General features: G+C 41.9%; 1 long non-coding RNA gene across 1 annotated transcript; it reads right to left on the reverse strand.

Annotated features, from left to right (window-relative positions):
• Positions 1-4,585: 4,585 nt before the first annotated feature.
• Positions 4,586-22,074, reverse strand: LOC309325768. Its single transcript, XR_014149980.1, has 4 exons — positions 19,422-22,074; positions 17,121-17,868; positions 7,578-7,770; positions 4,586-4,851 (listed from the first exon to the last, which is right to left on the reverse strand). It is a non-coding gene; the product is annotated as an uncharacterized lncRNA (long non-coding RNA).
• Positions 22,075-22,153: the final 79 nt, after the last annotated feature.

Below are 22,153 nucleotides of genomic sequence, written 5' to 3' on the forward strand. Positions count from 1 at the left end.
AAGGGAGCCAGCAGTTGTGCCACCGCATGAGAGTCAAGGGGCCCAGCCACAAGTCTGAGATGAAGAATAAAGCCAGGAATCGGATCTGAAGAACCCATGAAAACTCTGCACAGCCAGGAAAACTGTTGCCCCTCAGGCAAAGTCTCAGTTCCCCAGCCACTCTGGGCAACTTCCAACAGAATATTAAACAGAATAAAACTTCAAACATGAAAAACTTCCTTAAACAGGGCTGCCTTCAGATGTCTTCTAAAAGTCAGGTAGTTGTTTATCTCCTTGACATCTGGTGGGAGGACATTCCACAGGACGGCCGCCACCACCGAGAAGGCCCTCTGTCTGGTTCCCTGTAACCTCACTTCTCGCAGGGAGGGAACCGCCAGAAGGTCCTCGGTGCTGGACCTCAGTGTCCGGGCAGAACGATGGGGGTGGAGACGCTCCTTCAGATATACTGGGCTGAGGCCATTTAGGGCTTTAAAGGTCACCACCAACACTTTGAATTATGCTCGGAAATGTACTGGGAGCCAATGTAGGTCTTATATATCCCTTCCTGTCTAGGAATGCCCAGTGATCAGTGGGACCAGCCCAGAGCCTCAGGACACTTCATTGCTCAGAATGATGCTTCAGATTGCCTCACCGCACGAAGCAGTTGCAGACAGAGCTGAGCTTTCAGCCCTGGTAGTTTGTGATGGAGGCTCAGGGAACGTCACGCTGGGGTGCTGCATGTGCCATCATCCTGCCCTGCCCTTCTGAGGAAAAACTTGCCCATTCTTCCACAAAGTGGGCCAGGCAATGTTGACAGACCTTTAGCACAAACTCTGGCCTGTATTACTGTGCAACGGCTTTGCACTGACTAATAAGGGCAGGGCTTTCTCAAGAAGATGACTTTCTGCGTTTTAAAAAAACTGTCAACAGGAAATCTCTCCAGGTTAAGGAGTGCAATGATGTCATCCCTTGACAGACGGCAGAGATAAATGATCTGACCTTGGCTGCTTTACTAAATTCTCATGATAAATTCTCAACAATATCCTTCTTTCAGGTCTCGGCTACTTCCCCTTGACTTGCCGGCCACCATTTCACTGATTTGTTAGTTACAAAAACACCCCACCTTTCGGTCAGGTAACCAGTGTTCACGCCTGAAAAGCCAGTTCTTCCCAACAAACAGCGAGATGCTTTCAGGCTCCATTCCTGGTTCTTTGTTGGCTTTGCTCCTATCCTGCCTGATTCGCTTTTTAAGGCTTTTAAGCCGAGGTTGGCTGGCCATCGGTCATGGATGCTTTAGCTGAGATTCCTGCATTGCAGGGGATTGAACTAGTTCAGGGGTCAGAAACCTTTTTCAGCTGTGGGCCGGTCCACCGTCCCTCAGACCATGTCGTGGGCCAGACTATATTTTGGGGCGGAAAATGAACGAATTCCTATGCCCCACAAATAACCCAGAGATGCATTCTAAATACAAGCACACATTCTACTCATGTAAAAACACCAGGCAGGCCCCACAAATAAACCAGAGATGCATTTTAAATCAAAGGACACATTCTACTCATGTAAAAACACGCTGATTCCCAGACCGTCCACAGGCAGGATTGAGAAGGCGATTGGATCAATGGTTTCGTTAGATAGTAAAATTCATGTTAAATTGCCGTTTTAGGGGTTGTTTTTAAAAGTCTGGAACAGATTAATCCATTTTGCATTACTTCCTATGGGAAAGCGCGCCTTGATTTTGGAACGCTTTGGTTTTGGAATGGACTTCCGGAACAGATTAAGTTTGAGAACCAAGGTACTGCCTTTCTACATTACCACGCTTCAAGTAGTTTGAAACTCATAGAAATGACAAAATGTGCAACAAACATCACATCGTCGTCCTGCAATGTTTTAAAATAGATTTAAGAAGAAACAATGAGCAAAATTAAAGAACCAATTTCACGCATTGTGAAATATCAACAAAATATCAGCATGACAATGATGCTGAACATTTCAGAAATAATTCTTGTTTGTATCCAGTCCTTTTTTTCTGGCGGTACGCAGGGGTATGCATACCCCTAAACATTTTGTGAATCTTTGTACTTTTGTCCACTTACTGTATTTATTTTCCCCGATTGGAACTATAAAATGGTGGTTTTCTTGAGTCAAAATGAGAGTACCCCTAAATATTATTTTAGGGGGGGAAACACTGGTTGTATCAAAATAAGTCATACTCTGAGCATGGTCATACCCAGGGTGGCTGCTGCCCCCCCATCAAGTAAATAAATAAATAAAAATACATAACTAAAAGTAGAAATTGTAGAAAGATTTTGACAGATTTTTCTCAGCACTGAGGTCAAAAGAAAGTAATTTAAAACAACTGTTGTTGAGACATTTCATTCCGAATCTGCTAGAGCCAGACAGAGGACGATGTTATGTTATGCCCCCCCCCCACCTAAATCCTGGCTATGACCACGACTCAGAGTAGACCTACTGAATAACTGAGTGTAAGTTAGTTATGACTAAGTTAAGTCCATGTTTCAGGGAGCCTAACTGGAGTATGACTCATAGTGCAATCCTAACAATGTCTACTCAGAAGTAAGTTCTAATTACTTTACCATGGCTTGCACACAGGGTTAAGATTGCAGACTTAGTCACATAGAACCCAATTTTTATTGAGAACGACTTCGGAAGCATCCCAAGTGCTCAGAGAAAAAGCAGCGATGGATTTTACAAGTTAAGTCAACAGCAAAGATAAATATAAAACCCAGCTTTACTCTAGTGTAACAAAAAAGGCAAAAGAAAAGGGGAGAGTTGTGCTGAAGAGGTGGTCATGCTAATTAAAATGAACTGGGTAATTTTAAGATCAGACTTATTCTAGTCCCTTTAATGAGAATGTAGACAAATGTTTCTCCTTGGATTTTTATTCAGCTTCCTGAAACAGTTTGGCGCAAGGCAAAGGAATCGGGACTGCCACCCAGTTGGGAAAAAAAAGTTGATTAATCAACTGAATCTGATTCAACTGAATCTGAGTCAACACGAGTTAGGAAGAGAGTGAAAAAACCTTCCTTCCTTTAAGATGGTGCATGCATATGTCTTAGAAAGCACATTTCCTTCCATGTTGGATCAAAAGAGGAATGCTACCTGCTGGTTGTGGTCCTATGTGCACTTTCCCAGGAGTAAGGTAAAGGTAAAGGGACCCCTGACCATTAGGTCCAGTCGTGACCGACTCTGGGGTTGGGGCGCTCATCTCGCTTTATTGCCCGAGGGAGCCGGCATACAGCTTCTGGGTCATGTGGCCAGCATGACTAAGCTGCTTCTGGCAAATCAGAGCAGCGCACGGAAACGCCGTTTACCTTCCCGCCGGAGCGGTACCTATTTATCTACTTGCACTTTGATGTGCTTTCAAACTGCTAGGTTGGCAGAAACAGGGACCAAGCAACGGGAGCTCCCCCCGTTGCGGGGATTCGAACCACCGACCTTCTGATTAGCAAGTCCTAGGCTCTGTGGTTTAACCCACAGTGCCACCCGCATCCCAGGAGTAAGCCCCATTAAATGCAATATAAATTACTTCCAATAAAACATGGATATGATGGTACTGTTTCTTGTTTTAAACTGGCTTTTAAACCAAGCGTTTTAACAAATTTAATCCGTTTTCACCAACAAATTAAATTAAAGATGGCAACCTTAAAAATAATGAAAACTATGGATGATGGTTATTACCACTGCTGAAATCATAAGCAAAAGGGGGTGGGGAATTATGGGCAATTGCTTCGACTGCAAATTCAGCCAATGAATAATGCTGCACCATTCACAGGGAACAGGAACTGACTAATCAAGGGCCAGTTCACAGAAAGCAGTTAATTAAATGGGCAGAAGCCACTAATGGGGCAAGAAGGAAATTGTTACTTAAAGAGCCATTTGCGGGGAGAAATGGCGCCTCTGCTGACCGGGACTTATTTATGAGTAAACATAATAGGAGAATAAGTGCCTGTGAGAAAGGGCATTGCTCGACGTTTATGGAGAATATAGCACTGTAATTAAGTGCCAAGCAGAGTTAACTCTGCTAGTTTCTAAAAGCAATGCTTCCGGTGTTAAAGGTTTGGAAGCAACCACTGATCTGATGGTGAATGGGGCCATTTCTGCAGGAACTAGCGCCGTATAAATAGCATGCCCACTCAATTTATTACCAGTGCTGAGGAATCAGATTTCAAATCAGTCTTTCATTATTGGTACGTTTCTTCATTGAACAAATGGATGTTCCAGCGAGGTACAATAATGATGAGGATTGAACGTTGGGGCTTAAAAGGTATAGATCCCAGTAAGGACCAACTGTGTGTGTGTGTGTGTGTGTGTGAGAGAGAGAGAGAGAGAGAGAGAGAGAGAGAGAGGTCTGTAACACTAGAAATACAGTGGTACTTCGGGTTACAGACACTTCAGGTTACAGACTCCGCTAACCCAGAAATAGTACCTCGGGTTAAGAACTTTGCTTCAGGATGAGAACAGAAATCGTGCTCCGGCGGCGCGGTGGCAGCAGGAGGCTCCCATTAGTTAAAGTGGTGCTTCAGGTTAAGAACAGTTTCAGGTTAAGAACGAATTAAGTACTTAACCCGAGGTACCACTGTATTAAGACTGCATTCTTAAACACACTGAACCCTGCTGAAGGCCCAGGGAAGCCTGTTGTGGGGGCAGTTCCGTTTCGTCCATTGTTTTCTATTTTCTATTGTTAACAACACTTCAAGCTATATTTCTGTTATTTTAGAAGATACAGGCATGATTCCACAACAAAATGTTGCAGCGTAAAGTGCTTCTGTTTAGGTTTCTGTCTTGATTTAATTCCGTCATTCCCTCCTCTCCCCACAGTTTCTTTGCTTCTTCCACTCCTTCAAAATATCGCTATAGGGTGAAATAAAAAATTTAAGGTCACACACACGATAAATGTTCATAACTGCATATATAAACCACATGTCTGAAACCCCACAGAAAAAGTCCTGAAACCATTTTGTCCCTCCCAAATTGACCTCAAATATTTCTCTGCTGGGTCAAAGGAAAATGGAAAAGCCTCCCCATTGTATTTTCGTTCACAAATCCTGTCTTAAGGGTATGTCTGTGTATGAATAGGGTGAGCCTGTGACCTGGCTCGGGAACTAAGTATTTATCATTATAAAAGACTGGCCAGGCTCCCCAGGGTATCCAATCAAGTGACCATTAACAGGTAACCTGCCAGACAGAAGATAAACAACGCACTCAAATTTCTGTTGTAGACCACCTTTTCTGTGATGTAGGTATGATGTTTGTGGGGGATGGTCTTGGATTACACCCTTCTGTGATGTATGTATGATGTATGGAGGGGTGGTCTTGAGCTCCAGGGCAGGGAATTTAAAATGTCTATATAAGGGTGGGAACACCTTTGTTCTGGGTCTTCCTACTTTCCTGCGTGTGAGGGGAGCACCCTGTTGCAACAGTTCAATAAAGATCAGGCTTACGAGCTGCTTTGCTTCTCAATATTCTCTGGTTGGCCTCTGTTATTTTCTCCGACCGATGGAGAACCTACAAAGGACTCTACAAGGGCTCTTGTGTTCCCCATAAGGGCAGATTTTTGTTTATTACAGGGTGGAAGCATTCCAATGAAGCCTTTTGCTGCGTGTTTAACTAGCATACTACGGAATTCCGAGTTTACTTTGGGGCTTCTTTGTTGCCCGTATTTCTGAAACGGCAAGAGCGAAAACCCTAAAGCCCTCTTCATGACATTTCCCAGAAGCTATCAGTCCACAAGCAAAGGAAGGTCTAAGAAGCTGACTTCAATCTACTCAAATGCTCTTATCTCTGTTTCTAAGGTCAGTGGGAAACATGCCAAAATGATTATGCAGGAAGTAGCTCCGAGGGATTATCTTATTTGTCAAAGTAATAACAGTGAATTCAATATGTGTAAATCTCTTCTCCTGATGCAACACAGCGGTGCTTTGGGATACTAGAGGGGAGTTGGACGTGAATTGTTTTCTAGGTTGCCCGTCTTCTGGGACAGTTTGTAGATGATCTATCCTTCTCTCTCTCTCTCTCTATATATATAGACCCCAAATTTCTGTAGGGCTTCCTTAACAGCTAAAGGAGAATTCATTGGCACAACAAATCCTTTGAGCTACCTAGAACAGGGCAAAATGATCATAAACCACGCAGCAAGCACTGTACTATCATACCAAGGTAGCACAGAATTGAGTATTGGGTGAAGAATATCCCCTATTGATTTTTGCAGCCCTGTTGGCACTAATCCATGGCAGGGCCTTTTCAGTGGTGGTCCCCCACTTGCGGAATGCATTTCCTAGTGGGGTGTGCCTGTCTCCATTATGATTAAATTTCAGGAAGAATTTGAAAACGTTCATGATCGCTCAGGCATTTGGTAGTCAAATAATACTGTTCCTGGCAATTGCAAGATGGCTAGATGGAAGGAAGATTTTAAATAATAATAATAATAATAACAATAATTTATTATTTATACCCCACCCATCTGGCTGCCTTTCCCCAGCCACTCCGGGCGGCTTCCAACAGAATATTAAAATACAATAGTCTATTAAACATTAAAAGCTTCCCTAAACAGGGCTGCCTTCAGATGTCTTTTAAAAGTCTGGTAGTTGTTTTTCTCTTTGACATCTGGTGGGAGGGCGTGCCACTACCGAGAAGGCCCTCTGTCTGGTTCACTGTAACTTGGCTTCTTGCAAGGAGGGAACCGCCAGAAGGCCCTCTGCGCTGGATCTCATTGTCTGGGCAGAATGATGGGGGTGGAGACATTTTAACGGTTTTATAAGGTTTTTGCTTTGTCCTTGCTTTTAGTTTTCTTATTTGTTTACTGCCCTGGGCTCCTTTGGGTGGAAGGGATGGGTATACAGTAGACTCAATATATAATACTTCTTTTGTGAACGCTTCTAGCTTAAGGAAGCAAAGGTATCCTGAAAAGTGAAGATGTGTGGGTGGTTTGTGCAGAATTAGATGACAGACCCATCTATCCAAGGTAGATAATTTCCTTTGACCAGCAGGGACTCAACACAGTATTAGGCAAAGGTCCTTTCCATTCCTGGCCACTTGGAATTCTCTTGCCATTGGAGACGTTGGGAACCGAATTGGAGGTCTTATGCAACGTATGTGCTCTGTCACTGAGCTGGAGAAAAATCCATAGTGAAATCTTGGGACTCAGAGTGGGTGGAAAGTGTGTGTGAGGGAGTGTGTGTGTGGTTTCCCAGTACTTGCATCCTTTCTCAAATTTGGGTCCCCAGATGTTATCGGACTACAACTCCCATCATCCCTAGCTATGAAGACCAGTGGTAAGGAATGATAGGAGTTGTAGTCCAACAACACCAGGGAACCCAAGTTTGAGAGAGGCTAGCTTAGAGGCTGTAGATAATTTGATTTACAACAACCTCATAGCTCATCCCCGCATTTGGGAGATCGGAAACAAATTCCTCAATTGTGCAATTTTTCAACATTTATAGAAGCTGCAGAATTCAGCCTGCTTGACGCAAAATGTGGGTGATTCTGCAGTAGGAGTCCGATTGTTTTTAGGACAGAGTGCACTTCTGGCTTGCCTTTCTCTTTATTTTCTCTCCTCTTCCAATCCCTTTTCATCTCACCTGCACAGACACAAATGATGGTCAATGATTACCAAATTTCCTCTTAATCAGTCTTTAAAACCTGCTTCAAACCTTTCAAGAAGAATGCACTGTAGTTAGAATGCAGGGAAAGGAATGCGTCTATTGTGCATTAGGAGATTTATTTACGATCGTGCTATCATGTATTTTTCCTTCGGACTCTGGGCTCTTTCACCTATAAGAAGGATAAAAATACTTTCCATAGTCATTATCACAGCCTTGGCTTTGATTTTTTCTCTGTAATGTAAGAGCTATTTTCTTTGGATCTCAGCTTCAGTAACAATAACAATAGTATTTCAATACTATGATTGTTATCTCTTTAGCAACATTTTCATATAATCCTAAATATAGCTGTCCCTCAAGGGTACTGTGTTTTTATGACTCTGAGAACGACGCCTACCAAAACCCAAAAATCTCTCTCGCACGTTGAAGCTTGCGTTTCAGAAGTGATGAGGCCATTTAGATATTTCTGGCAGCCATCCACAAAACAGTTTTGTCTGATGACTTGGATTTAAGCAATTTATAGGCTGATATTAACTGAATTTTTTATTATTATTATTATTATTATTATTATTATTATTATTATTATTATTTTACCCTATACATCTTCCAACATATATAAAAACAAAATAAAACTATACAGGACTGCCTTCAGATGTCTTCTAAAGGTTGTAGAGTTAATTACCTCCTTGGCTTAGGGGTCGCCTAAGTTTATACCCTTCAACCTTTCTCCGATGAAAATAAGGGTGTCCTACCATGTCCTCCAACATTTCTCTGATGAAAATAGGGACGTCCTAAGGAAAAATCCTAGACAAACCTAGACAGCATCTTAAAAAGCAGAGACATCACCTTGCCAACAAAGGTCTGTAACGTTAGAGCTATGGTTTTCCCAGTAGTGATGTATGGAGGTAAGAGCTGGACCATAAAGAAGGCTGATCGTCGAAGAATGGATGCTTTTGAATTATGGTGCTGGAGGAGACTCTTGAGAATCCCATGGACTGCCAGAAGATCAAACCTCTCCATTCTGAATGAAATCAGCCCTGAGTGCTCACTGGAAGGACAGATCCTGAAGCTGAGGCTCCAATACTTTGGCCACCTCATGAGAAGAGAAGACTCCCTGGAAAAGACCCTGGTGTTGGGAAAGATGGAGGGCACAAGGAGAAGGGGACAACAGAGGACAAGGTGGTTGGACAGTGTTCTCGAAGCTACCAGCATGAGTTTGACCAAACTGTGGGAGGCAGTGGAAGACAGGAGTGCCTGGCGTGCTCTGGTCCAGGGGGTCACGAAAAGTCGGACACGACTAAACGACTAAACAACAACCATTCCTTCACAGATAAACCTCAGTAGGAGAAAAAGAAAAAGTAACATGTGAAATATCCCTGAGCTTGACTACACCAGCAACTTTATAGCTTCAAGAATGAAGCAGTAGAGAACTGGAAGTACTGGCCTGACAATCTTCTCTTTTTAAAAGCAGGTCGCTTTTTTGTTTTGCTTTTTTTATAAGCATGGGGATTACAGTAATGTATAAGACATGGAAACTGGTCGGACCGAAATGGGCCTCTGAAACTGGCAGGAAACGAAAGCCGGTTCACAAGAGGGCAGCAAGGTTAACTTGGGTGATGGGTTAATACAATTATATATTTTTCCAGTGCTTTGCCATATAAAGAATCAGAGTTGGGAGGGACCCTGAGGATCATCTGGACCAACTCCCTGCAGTTCAGGAATATGCAGCTGACCTTTATTGGGATCAAACTTGAAACCTTGGCATTATCAGTGCCACACTCTAACCATATGCGCTATCCAGCTGGTGTATAAGATATACTGGCTACCACTCAGTTTCTAGGCTGGTATTAACCTTTGAAGCACTCAATGGCTTAGGCTACACGACCTAAAGTGTCTTCTTATAGATGTCCTTCTCACACCCCTGATATCATCTTCAGAGATCCTGAAGGAGCATCTCCACCCCCATCATTCAGCCCGGACACTGAGGTCCAGCTCCGAGGGCCTTCTGGTGGTTCCCTCGCTGCGAGAAGTGAGGTTACAGGGAACCAGGCAGAGGGCCTTCTCGGTAGTGGTGCCCGCCCTGTGGAACACCCTCCCATCAGATGTCAAGGAAATAAACAACTATCTGACTTGTTTAGGGAAATTTATAATGTTTGATGTTTTATTATGCTTTTATGTATGTTTAAAGCCCCCCAGAGTGGCTGGGGAAACCGAGCCAGATGGGTGGGGTATAAATATATTATTATTATTATTATTATTATTATTATTATTATTATTATTATTCCATGGCTGCCCACACCAAATGAGGGTGAGCCACATAGCAGCACCCCAGTTGTATGACCCCAGAAAAGTTTCTCTGGGGCCTACAGCATGGTCTTTTTAGCCAAGACTGTTTTAATTTTCCTTTGCTTCTGAGTTTTAAAAAAGCATCTTAGTGCTTTTTAGACCTTGGGCACCACTATTTCATCTGCTGCCGGTTTTGTTCTGACGTCGTTTTGATTGTATATTTATGTTTTATGGTTTCTTGTTAATGGGGTTTTTGTGTTGTTAATACACACATAAACCTGAGCACCACCGCCTTGGATGCAAAGATCGTAGAGGAAAGTCTGGTTAGCATTCTATTTGGATAGTTCTCCATCTACAAAGAAAGCCCCTCCTCCTGACAGAACTCCTAATTGGCTCTCTTTCTTCTGGAATATGAGCTTAGCCTTATTCAAGGTCTCTTGTACTTTGAGCCACATCAAATTGGGAGGCCTTGCTGCATAATTTATGTGGCAGCCCCAAACAACTTCCTGCATCCCTATGCTGGAATATCCACATATTGCGTATACCTGTGAGCTTTGCCCAAAAAACATCCCCCATTGCCAGATGTTGAGGTTGGGGGGCTGTGAAAGTACATTTAACCCAAAGGGGGGGGGGTGCAGGAAATGTCTAGAAGAACAATTTCCAAGCAAAGATTCCATTTTGTTCCATTATTTATTTTTAAAGTCCCATTCAGCCCTTTGGACAAAGGCTCTGGCAGGCAGCTTACGATTCTTCTTTCTCTTTTTTATGTAAAGAAAAAAAATCCTATAAAGCAGTCGTGAGGTAAAATTTGTAGTAGTCGAAAAGGAAACAGATTGGAGCAGAAAATAAAAGCAATGCAGGTCAAGAGCCTTCTCAAAAGGTTGCTCACTGGAAAGGAGGGCAGCAAAATTGCCATTTGGGCCTTTGTCACAGGGCATTCCACAACCTAGGCAAAAAATCCTGTTCAGCAGTTGCTGAACAGAAAATCATCCAAGCAGGCTGCCATGAGTAGTAGTAGTAGTAGTAGTAGTAATAATAATAATAATAATAATAATAATTTATTACTTATACCCCATTCATCTGGCCGGGCCACTCCGGGTGGCTCCCAATAGAATATTAAAAACACAATAAACCTCAAACATTAAAAACTTCCCTAAACAGGGTTGCCTTCAGATGTCTTCTAAAAGTCAGGTAGTAGTTTATTTCCTTGACATCTGATGGGAGGGCATTCCACAGGGCGGGCGCCACCACCGAGAAGGCCCTCTGTCTGGTTCCCTGTAACCTCACTTCTCGCAGGGAGGAAACTGCCAGAAGGCCCTCGGAGCTGGACCTCAGTGTCCGGGCAGAACGATGGGGGTGGAGATGCTCCTTCAGGTATACTGGGTTGAGGTTTCACAAGTACACTGAGCAAAATCATGACTCAGACCCTCCAAGTGTCCCTATTTTCCAGGGACATTCTCGGATTTACAGAAGCCATCTTGGTTTCTGATTTGATCCCGGAATGCCCTGCTTTTCTTCAGGACATCCCTGTTTTCATTCGAGAAATATTGGAGGATATGGTAGGTTGTCCTTATTTTCATGAGAGAAATGTTGGAGGGTATGGAGTTATCCAACCCATGAGCCTTCAGAAGGCAGGCCTGTATAGGGAAGTTTTCTAAAAAAAAATGTTCAATGTTTTATTATGTTTTTATATATGTTGGAAGCTGTGCTGAGTGGCTGGGACATCCCAGTCAGGTGGACAGTGTATAAATAAAGATGGCAAAATCATACTGCCCATAATATTTTGAAATTTTGTTAAGCCCCCTTTGAATTGTGGCTTGAGCTGTTAGCCCCAGCCGCCAAGGGCAAAACAATGTATAATTTTATTGATCCTGCCAATAATAAACATGGGAGGACAAAAAGGTATACATTCTTGCTTTCAGTCTTTCTTGTTAAATTTTCATGTTTCAATAATATTTTGTTAGAAAGAATATAAATAGAGAATATAAATAAAGAATATAAATATTCAGAAGGTATTTGCAGTGGATCATGAAAAACTGACCCAAGTTCAAGATGTTCCCATCCTCAGTATTTGCAAAGCTACACAGTTAATCATTATTGCTTAACATGGGTTAATGAAAATGAAACTAATATAAAAGTATTCAGTGCTCAATATAAAGAAACGTTCTCAGAATGAGCTGGAAGAAGGTCTCTTTTACAGAGAATAGTTTGTTGTTAAGCCACTTACACCACTGAAAAGAGAGTATCTTAACTTGTAAGTGGCCTGTTCTTGCGGTGAAACATATTTTCTTTAGTCAAACAAATGTGTTTAATTCAGAAGCAAGAAGAAGAAATGTCCGGCATTTCCCCCCCTGTGCTGGATGTACCATAATATAGTTTTCTTCATTGTAGTAAATGGGAAGCTTTTTAAAAAATTCATGCAGACATTATAGCTCACTGTTACGAATATTACCAGAGTGGTGCAACTATGGGGAGTGGTTTTGGCAGTTGTTATCCACACAAAAGAGCTGCTGACATCAATGAAAGTTTGGTCCGATTAAGGGCTTAAGGATTAGATCGGCAGGATGGCACGAAGAAGGAGAAGAAATACAAAAAAGGCAATGACAAGTAAGGATTAGTCAATGGCTGACTGGAAAATGGAGATCCTATCCTGTCAGAGAGTCGGCACCCAAAGCAAGATATGTTGCCTTGAGCAGAGATGAAGAGGGAGAGGTTTGGAATTTCCTGCAGAAACGGAGAATTCACAAAGGTTTATATAGTATCAGAAAAGGGAGAGATAAAAACCTTCCGCCAAGGGAAGAGAGAGAGGATGGGGGATAATGCAACGTACCATGGAATAGATGTTAGAAAACGACAACGTCAAGGATGCTAGGACAAGAAACAGACATGTGCATTAAATAAATTAAAATTGCTTTGACCAATTCCTTATCCCATTATCTTATGGAATTGTTTCCTCTGAAGGGGGCCTTTGTCTGAAGAGGACATCCTGACAACAATACAATGTTCAGTAAATAATTTTATTTTTTTTAAATGCATCTTCCCTAATTCTCAGTTCTGTTATTGATAGGTCTCTCTAAGCATCAGTGTGAGACTTTTGCTGTGTACAGCATGTTTTAGGATTGGACGATTAGCATTCAAATTTTGATTTCTTTTTAAAATTTCCAATGCCTTAACCCAGTAAGGCATTCTATTCTGAAACATAGTAAGAACATCTTTTGCCCTTTAGCTGGTGCAGGCCATAGCTGTCAATGTTTCCCTTTTCTTGCCAGGAATCCTATTCGGAATAAGGGAATTTCCCTTAAAAAAGGGAAAATGTTGACAGCTATGGTGCAGGGACATTAAGTTCCCAAACACCTGGGGGCTCTTGGATGTTGCGTAGACACAACTTGGGCAGGCCTGCATTTTAAGGTAGCGGCCTTATGTCTCATTGATTTTAAAGGGAACAAAAAATCTCATTTCAATACTGAGAAGAGGAACCTTCTGTGGAGATTTGTCTGCAGAGCTGCTCCATCGTTGACCCCAGTGGGGAAGAGGAGCACATGGCTGTGGGGGCAAAGGGGCTGGGATGGGGCAACTGCCCTTCAGAAAAGGTTTGCTTAAGACTGCAACTTTAACCACACTGGGGAACATCTGCACATGATCATCATTCACCCAGAGTCCTCATAATACGCTGGAAAGAAATGACGCCACTGGAATTGTTGCAATGTAAAAAAAAATACGATTTGGTGCTAATCTTCCCCTGATATTCAGATCACTGTGAAGTTAAATCAAAACCACTAATGAAATCTAATCAAGCTCCAAGAAATTAAGTTTAGTACATCTTTCGGAACCTATAGGCACGCACAGAGCTTTGGTTTTTAGATCAAAGAAGAAACATCTCAAGGTTAACTCCGTAAGGCAGAGCAACCTTTTAAAATACATAGTACATAATTGTTTGCTTTAGTTGCGCAGCTTCTCTTTGGAATGCAGCGCGTGGCAGCAGCAAAATTAAAAGGCAAAATCAAATTAAGAAAACATTCGCCGAGAGAAAGCAACATTTGAGCCTTAAGTTTCCAAGGATGTGGTTAGCCTCTTAAAAGTTTCAGTCCAGTAAGAGATTGCAGTGGTATACCCATTTCTATAGGAGCAAGCCCCACTGGGCTACTCCCGAGTAGGCATGTCTGCAAGTTGGGCTGATGCTGTTGCATTCCTGGCTGGGGGATGAATATGGGCAGCTGCTTCTGGGCACGACAGCTTCCCTTCACCTTCAGCTTTTGTGCACTTTTGAGTTACTGTGTTGCCTCACTGATGGCCAGCCATAAGGTAGTTGACTAATCACCAGTCTCTGCATTGACTATAGTCGTCCAGAGGCTCACTTGCAGATTCGACACATGGAGAATTAAATACAGTTTACAACCCAAAACATGATTGCTCGGTACCCAGCCTCACTGTATTGAATGGCACATCACCTGGCCATAAATAACAAGCTTCAGATTAAAGGTAAAGGGGCCCCTGACCATTAGGTCCAGTCACGGACAACTCTGGGGTTGGACGCTCATCTCGCTTTACTGGCCAAGGGAGCCGGCGTACAGCTTCCGGGTCATGTGGCCAGCATGACTAAGCCATTTTCTGGCAATCCAGAGCAGCGCACGGAAACGCCGTTTACCTTCCCACCAGAGCGGTACCTATTTATCTACTTGCACTGGCATGCTTTCGAACTGCTAGGTTGGCAGGAGCAGGGACCGAGCAAAGGGAGCTCACCCCGTTGTGGGGATTCGAACCACCGACCTTCTGATCAGCAAGCCCTAGGCTCTGTGGTTTAACCCATAGCGCCACCCACGTCCCTCTTAAGCTTCAGATTACCAGACTTTAAATTCCTTTTGTCTTCTAATGGAAGTTGCAGGCATCTGAACTTGTCTCAGCTACCACTGAGAGGGACTTGCCGCATGCCCCCCCTCCCCCAATGTCCTTCCTCTGCCTCAGCGCAACGCCATTACCGGCAAGGATCTTAAAAACAAGAATAGCTAAGAGGTGTTTTATCTTCAAGGCTGGAGATATTGAGTCTCTTTAAATACTTTTTAAAATGCCACCCACTTCTATGATGGTCGAAAATCCTCTAATTTTGTCCTCTACCAATGATGAAAACATTCAGGAGAGATGGTCCTTGACAACAGAGGCACATGAGGTATTAATAGCAGGACACCTAAATCTGCATTTATTTTTATTTTATTTTATTGCTTGGTGCAAAAGTGGGTGGGGGGGCCATAATTACATTCAAAGAGGAAACGGCTTGGGTTATACAGTTCAGATCTCACACACCTGCAGCAAATTAATTTGTTGTAGCACATTAATTATCTCACAGCTTCTATTTAGGCTGCAGCTGTTGCTATTATGTTAATATTTCCAGCACCACTGTCTACAACAGGTTATAGCAGTCTTGAGGAAAAATTATTGGGGCGGGTCCCCCTTTCCCCATCTTCCGGGCTGTGCATGCGTGGAAATAAACAAAAACATGTTTTGGTCAGGTATTTCACCTTCCATTTATTAACCGACTCGGGGAGGGATTGGGCAACATCAGAAAAGGATAACAATAGACAAAGATGGCGCGTGCAGAATTTGTGCAAGGGAGAAAAAATAGAAGGTGGGGAAGGGAGAAAGAAAGAAATCCCAAAGACTGCAACGCTGGGGGGGGAGTGAGTGTTCGGGTGGGGGGGGCGGGGAAAATGCTGCAGTTTTCATGAAATAATAAGGTGGAGGGAAAAAGGCATACAAAGAGTAGGTTTTTCATTGTCTGTAAAATATAAACACAGATGAATTCTGTCTTTGGTTTGTTCATGCTTTTCACTCTGCACAGCAGGGATGTTCTTAAGAACTTGCCCTCTGCGCAATTTCACTAAATAGGAACCGTGGACCTTGCATGATGTGATTATAATCACACCAGCCATTCTTTTATTTTTATTTTTACATATTTTTTTGTTTAAAAACCCAGCAAATCTTTATTGTTATTATTATTTAAAATATAGAGCTATGTTTGTATATAGGTACGTAAAGCCGTGCCTCTTTAAAATTTATTTTAACACCCCTACAGCGGCGTAAGAAGCATGAAGATATGACTGGCTCTGCAGCCCATCGACAAGTCTCCATGGAGTCAAAAACAATCTGAAAATTTGGAGCAGACAAGAACATGTCTGCTGCCTGCAGTCACCGCAATAGCTCACCATGTTGCCTACTAACCAAAAGATCAAAAATTATCGATTTCATGGCGCTGCGTGCTCGGGATAGAAAAGCTACTTTAAAATTTGCATTATTTAAGTAATGAAATAAGAGAAAAAGCCTGGTGTTTTAGGACGCTTTGGAGTGTAAAAGAGCTTTATGTTTTAATCTTATCAATGATTTACTATAATTCTATTATTTTAAACAGCTGGGGTCTGGAAATGATTTTTTCTTTTTTAACCGATGAATTTAGGATTTTGCCGCAGTGTACATCTGCAGTCCCAGAATCCTCTGGTAAGATAATCCCCCTTGCGAAAGGGAAACGCCTTTAACCTTTCCGTGAATAAAAAATTCTGCACCCATTTTGAAATTAAAGAAGGGAGGGGAAGACTGATGAGTTCCAAGGGACGGAGTGCTTTTGGCTCTTCGGTGAAGGAAAACGGGAAAGAAAATAAGACTGTAAGCGCTTTATATCCTTTTGGGTTTCTCGCGGTCGCCTCCATTGCTCACCATCTCCCATCATTGGAGCATGATTATAGCATAGAACTGTAACAATACTGCATTTGCTTAGGAACTGAAAGCCGAGATCTGTGCAGCACTGACATTGCAAAAATGGCACAACTGTTACCACAGAACAATCCTTTGCACATTTGCTCCGAAGTAAGGGCTACTGTGATAAGTGAATTTACTCCCTAGCAAGTGCATTTAGGATCACAGCCTTAGCAGTTGCAATATGGATGCAGGCAAAGCTTTTTTCGGGGGGGACGGACGCAGACCCCAAAACCTTTTCTGAATCTAAGTTTGGCCTCATCGAGGGGCAGCATTTCAATATGAGTAGGAAAATGAGAGTACCCCTAAACATTTTTTTTAAAGCACTGGATACAGGATAATGATAGAAACTTGCTTTGTTTGCACAGCCCAATGGACACTTACATGGCGTGTTTGTATTCTTGTTTGCAACTAGTCTGACAACTTCTTTTCAGAATAGTTTTAAGCTTTTAGGGCTGGAAGGAACATTAACAATTTAACTAAGCAAATACATACCCTTCAAATCTGAAATCCAGATTTTGCCTGTTTGGGGGTCTCTTGAAATAAAACTCTCATCCCCCTTGCCAAGTATTTTCAAATTAACCATTCATTACGTTGGCTTGGTTGATTGAAGGAACTGGCTGCAGTCTGTTAAGAAATAAATAGAGCTGCAGGAGAATATTTTCAAAGCAGCCTATCAACTCGTTATGCCCCGCTTCTCAGGCTTCTTATTCTTAATCAAGTGGCAGAATTTAAGGGGTTGCGTATTATTCATAATATTGGGACCAGGTAGGTGGAATTGGAGGAAAGAGGCGTTGCTGCTACAATTTCTTTCCATTCGATTTCAGACAATTCCTCCCCTACAAGTCTGGCTAAACACAGAAATCCCATATTGATTTAAAAGACAAGAGGAAGAATATAATTCAGAAAGGACTACAGTAGATACATATATATTTAATGATCATTTTGAGTCTGTGGGATGCTTGAAAGGGCACGAACTGGGATGAAGGCCACATACACTGATACACTGACACCAATTCCATTACTTCTGTGCAATCCTATTAATTTGAATGATCCTTGTGTTCCCTCGCTCCCCCATTTTGAAGTCAATAAAAATCAGAAATGCCTACCAACCTTTGTATTTACATGTTCAGGTTACTGTTTGGTAGGGGGCCGCCTCCCATTCATGCTTCCTTATCACATACTTTGATGACTAATGTCTCTCCTGCTAAATCACTAGGAGACTTTCAGTCACACAACCACACTGGAATTTGAAAATATAATGGTTAGGGTACCTATATAAATTGAAAGAAGGATGGTAACTAGTCCTATGTTGTACTTACCTTTGGGGGGGGGAACGTTCGTGCTCAAAATTTTTAATTTGTTTATGAATCTATTTTTTTCCCATGCATGCGTGTTTTAAATATAATGTTTACGTATGCTTCTTAAGTAACACTAAAAAGAATATTGTCATTACGTATAACATGAGCTAAAAAACAACAACCCGAAAACCTAAACAAAAGCTGCTCCTAGTGGTAATATTTATAAATCTAAGGTTTGGCCAGAATAATTACTCACCTACTGTGGCAAACGTCAAATATATTTATCAACTGCAAAGGTGACACTGCATTTATTACTCATAAGGCGGAAACACAATACAGAAATGCTAGATATTCCTCTTTTGCATTCATTTCTAACTTTATCCCATCGGAGAAGCTAGAGTATGCCATCTATGTAACAATTTTACTTTTGCAAGTGTGAAAAGATTTTGTATACTGAAGAGAGTATTGTTCTGCAGTTAGGTAGCATTTAAAATAAAGTTCTGCTTCAGGAAAAAAATAAGTACTTGTATGATTTTGAAATCTGTTTCTAGCATACACAATATTGTAAGTTAATTATACGTATCTTTCAAGGCTGCACATCAAAGGCTGAGGCCCACTGTTTTTATGTTTCTTTAAATGTAGTTTTGCTCCATCAGGGGCACTACTGTACTGTTTAATTCTTCAGTATGCTTCTGAATCAGGAATAGCTAGAATTTAATATTCTGAGTGTAAATAAGAGCCAATTATGATTATCTTAAGCATAACTTTCTGCATTTTATCTGTTTGCTGCATTTAAGCGGATTTCAACAAATAAAATGGCCCAACAAACTAAGAAAATTGCTTTTATTTTCATCTTGAAGCAAATTACAAAAGCCAGTTGTTTATTATGATAATTTCTTATTCTACAGATAGATTATAATGATATCAGACTGTAGCTTAACCCTGTTTTTGGTAGAGAAAGATAAATCTCTGCAGGGTCACCATAACAACCCTTTCAAACCATCATCTCTGATTCAAAAACTGCAACTTCCAAAACTATGAACATTGCTTGAAAATACCAGTGGCTAATTTCTATACACAGCTCTGTAAATCTATTAACTCCAGTCTCGCTTTTTAACAACAGAACCACAATAAATTGCCTTACATTGTGTATAAGTTGTATTGCCTTGAGGAGTTGAGCAATTCAATCATAAAACGCAGTTATTAGACATTAGTCTAGTAACCACCACTTAGAGCATTATGCCCAAAATTGGTCAGCCTGGATTCTAGAAAACAAACAGTTAAAAAAGCACAAAACACCCAAATAGAATTCTTTCCCCCCAAAAAAAGTGTAAATGAAACCAACAAGATTTCATATGCACATTGCCTACATGCAAAAATGCCCTAAAGAGCCTGCAATAAGATGCATATTGAATTGCTAAAATATACAAGGGGGTGGGGGTGGGGAATCGCAAGCCTCTTGAAATATATTTGAAATAAAAGTTTAGAAACCTACTCGCATCGTGCCCAATTCTTCCTCCCTGTGCCATGTTTCCAGGACCAGAGGATGAGATACAGACAGTATTCCTCCTGGCTCCAGCAGCAATACCCAGACTTCAATAGCCCCAGCTCTTCAGACCTCAGAGGGTGGGATGGCACACACAAAGGGGCTCTGAAAGGTAACGGGGACCATGAAATGCTTCAAGGGTAGTAGGCAATTTCTCCTGTTGTGATCAAATGCCCAGTGGAATTACTTGCAGACGACTCAATGGGGGTGTCCCGTAGCCCCCAACACTTCGGATTTTCTGCGCACATTGTGGGGGAACGGGCCTAGAGGCTGTGCCCTTATCCCCATTTTGCTGGGAACGAAAGAGGGCCTAAAGTGAGAAAACCTGTTTGTTTGCCTGTTTTAACTCTTGGCGTGAAAACAGCTTCTCAGGTAGAACGGCCTTTGAGATCACAGTCAATTCCCAATTCAAAAAATGCATCTTTACACACAACACCATTTTGATCCAAATGGAAGGAGAGAATTGAGGGATAAAGTTGTATATGTTTACAGGATCCGTCCTTACAGCATTATCAGACGTTCCTTATTTTAAAATAATGGCTGCAGACTCCAATAAACAGAAAATACACCCCTTAATTCAGGCACCAGTGGGCTTTTTTTGGGGTGGGGGTGGGGTGGGGAGATAGTGGCCATTATTTTTATCTATCTGTCTACAAATGCACGCACAAACACACAAATACATATGCCTTACTTTTCTGCAGCTAATTTAATCATTAAATTAAGCAGTTTACCCTGGGATAATTTTAAATCCACATAGCATTATGCCAATTCAGTGCCACACTTTGAACCCAGGGCTAAGAACTTTGTATGCACTTTGAGCTAATATTTTTACTCCTGAGTAAAAGCTTGTAGGGTACCATCTAATCTAAGTGAGTAGATATATTCATGCTCCCAGCTACTCTGGAATAAAAACATATATTTTAGTTATGGATTCTTAAATGTTAATCAAGGTTATGCCACTGTATCTCAAAAGCAAGAGTCTCATCTCAAAAGTAAATGATTTCAGGAGGGCTTCTCATTGTGACTTACCTCTGAGCATGTCTAGCATTGGGCTATAAATCACAAAATTTCAAAAACTGTGTATCTCTATCTAATAATTTACATTTTAACCATCTCACGTGTCAAATATATGCAGTTAGGCAATTTGTTTTGACACAGGCACTGAAATCCTCATAGCTTGAATACAAACAGCAAAACTCACTTGAAATACTCCTCTTAGGATTTCATTTCATGGTGGAATCACCCAGGCCATCTTTGTTCATAAACTGAAAAACAAGATTCTTTATAATGGGATCTTGTTATTTTCTTACCAACAGTGTCAAAAGTTTCTAGCTGTAGCAACAGATTCTTAAACTAATTTAACAATACATTATCGATCATTCATATCTTAATAATTAAGAACTACCCATTATTAAAAAAAAACAAAACCATGGCACGCTAGTTTCAAATCCTCAGCAATGCATTTCATTGAAACCATTGTACATTTTGGATTGGGCTTCCAGAAGTTTAGAACTTTTTCACCTTTGAATTAATTATGATTTGGAAGATGCTGGTTTTCGATACTTAAACAAGTTCCTGGGAGAACAGCTTCAAGGAGGAAGTGACTTGGGAAAGTTTGCTGCATAATACCCTGGGTATAAAGAACAGATGTTATGTTAGGTACTCAAAACCAACAAAGTGCTAGCAGATACAGGTAATAATAATAATAAACTTTTATTTACGGTATATCCTGCCCTCTCCAGCCGAAGCTGGACTCAGAGCGGCTAACAACAGTAAAATGATACAACATTCTAAGATCATTTCATTGTAAAATCACCCACAAATCACTGAAGCTGGCAAGATACACAGGGCAGCCAGTTTCTTTGCTTATTGCTCCTGCTGAGTTTGACGGGACTTACTCCCAGGTAAGCATCCAAGACACACAGGACTACAGTGGGTAGAACGTGAGACTCTTAATCTCAGGGTCGTGGGCCACGTAGGGTGGAAGATTGCTGCATTTCAGGGGGTTGGACTAGATGACCCCTGCAGTGCCTTCTAACTCTCAGAAGAAAGCCCCCCTGTATTCAGGGAGGGTGGGAAATTGCTTCCAAGTAGTATGCATGGGGGCAGTTGTTGTTGTTTAGTCGTTTAGTTGTGTCCGACTCTTCGTGACCCCATGGACCAGAGCACACCAGGCACTTCTGTCTTCCACTGCCTCCCGCAGTTTGGTCAAACTCATGTTGGTAGCTTCGAGAACACTGTCCAACCATCTTGTCCTCTGTCGTCCCCTTCTCCTTGTTTCCCAACATCAGGGTCTTTTCCAGGGAGTCTTCTATTCTCATGAGGTGGCCAAAGTATTGGAGCCTCAGCTTCAGGATCTGTCCTTCCAGTGAGCACTCAGGGCTGATTTCCTTCAGAATGGAGAGGTTTGATCTTCTTGCAGTCCATGGGACTCTCAAGAGTCTCCTCCAGCACCATAATTCAAAAGCATCAATTCTTCTGCGGTCAGCCTTCTTTATAATCCAGCTCTCACTTCCATACATCACTAGTGGGAAAATGATGGCAGTTAGGGATCAATAATTTGGGGGGGGGGATTTAGGTCCCCCCACCAAAAAAAATAATTCCTGCAAAGTCTTACCACCCGATGAGGTCGGTGGGGAGGTCTTGCCCCACGTGGCCTTTGGAGGAGACGCCAGGCTGGG

The sequence above is a fragment of the Podarcis erhardii genome, assembly GCF_964252035.2.
Source record: "Podarcis erhardii genome assembly, chromosome: 12".
Classification (NCBI taxonomy): domain Eukaryota; kingdom Metazoa; phylum Chordata; class Lepidosauria; order Squamata; family Lacertidae; genus Podarcis; species Podarcis erhardii.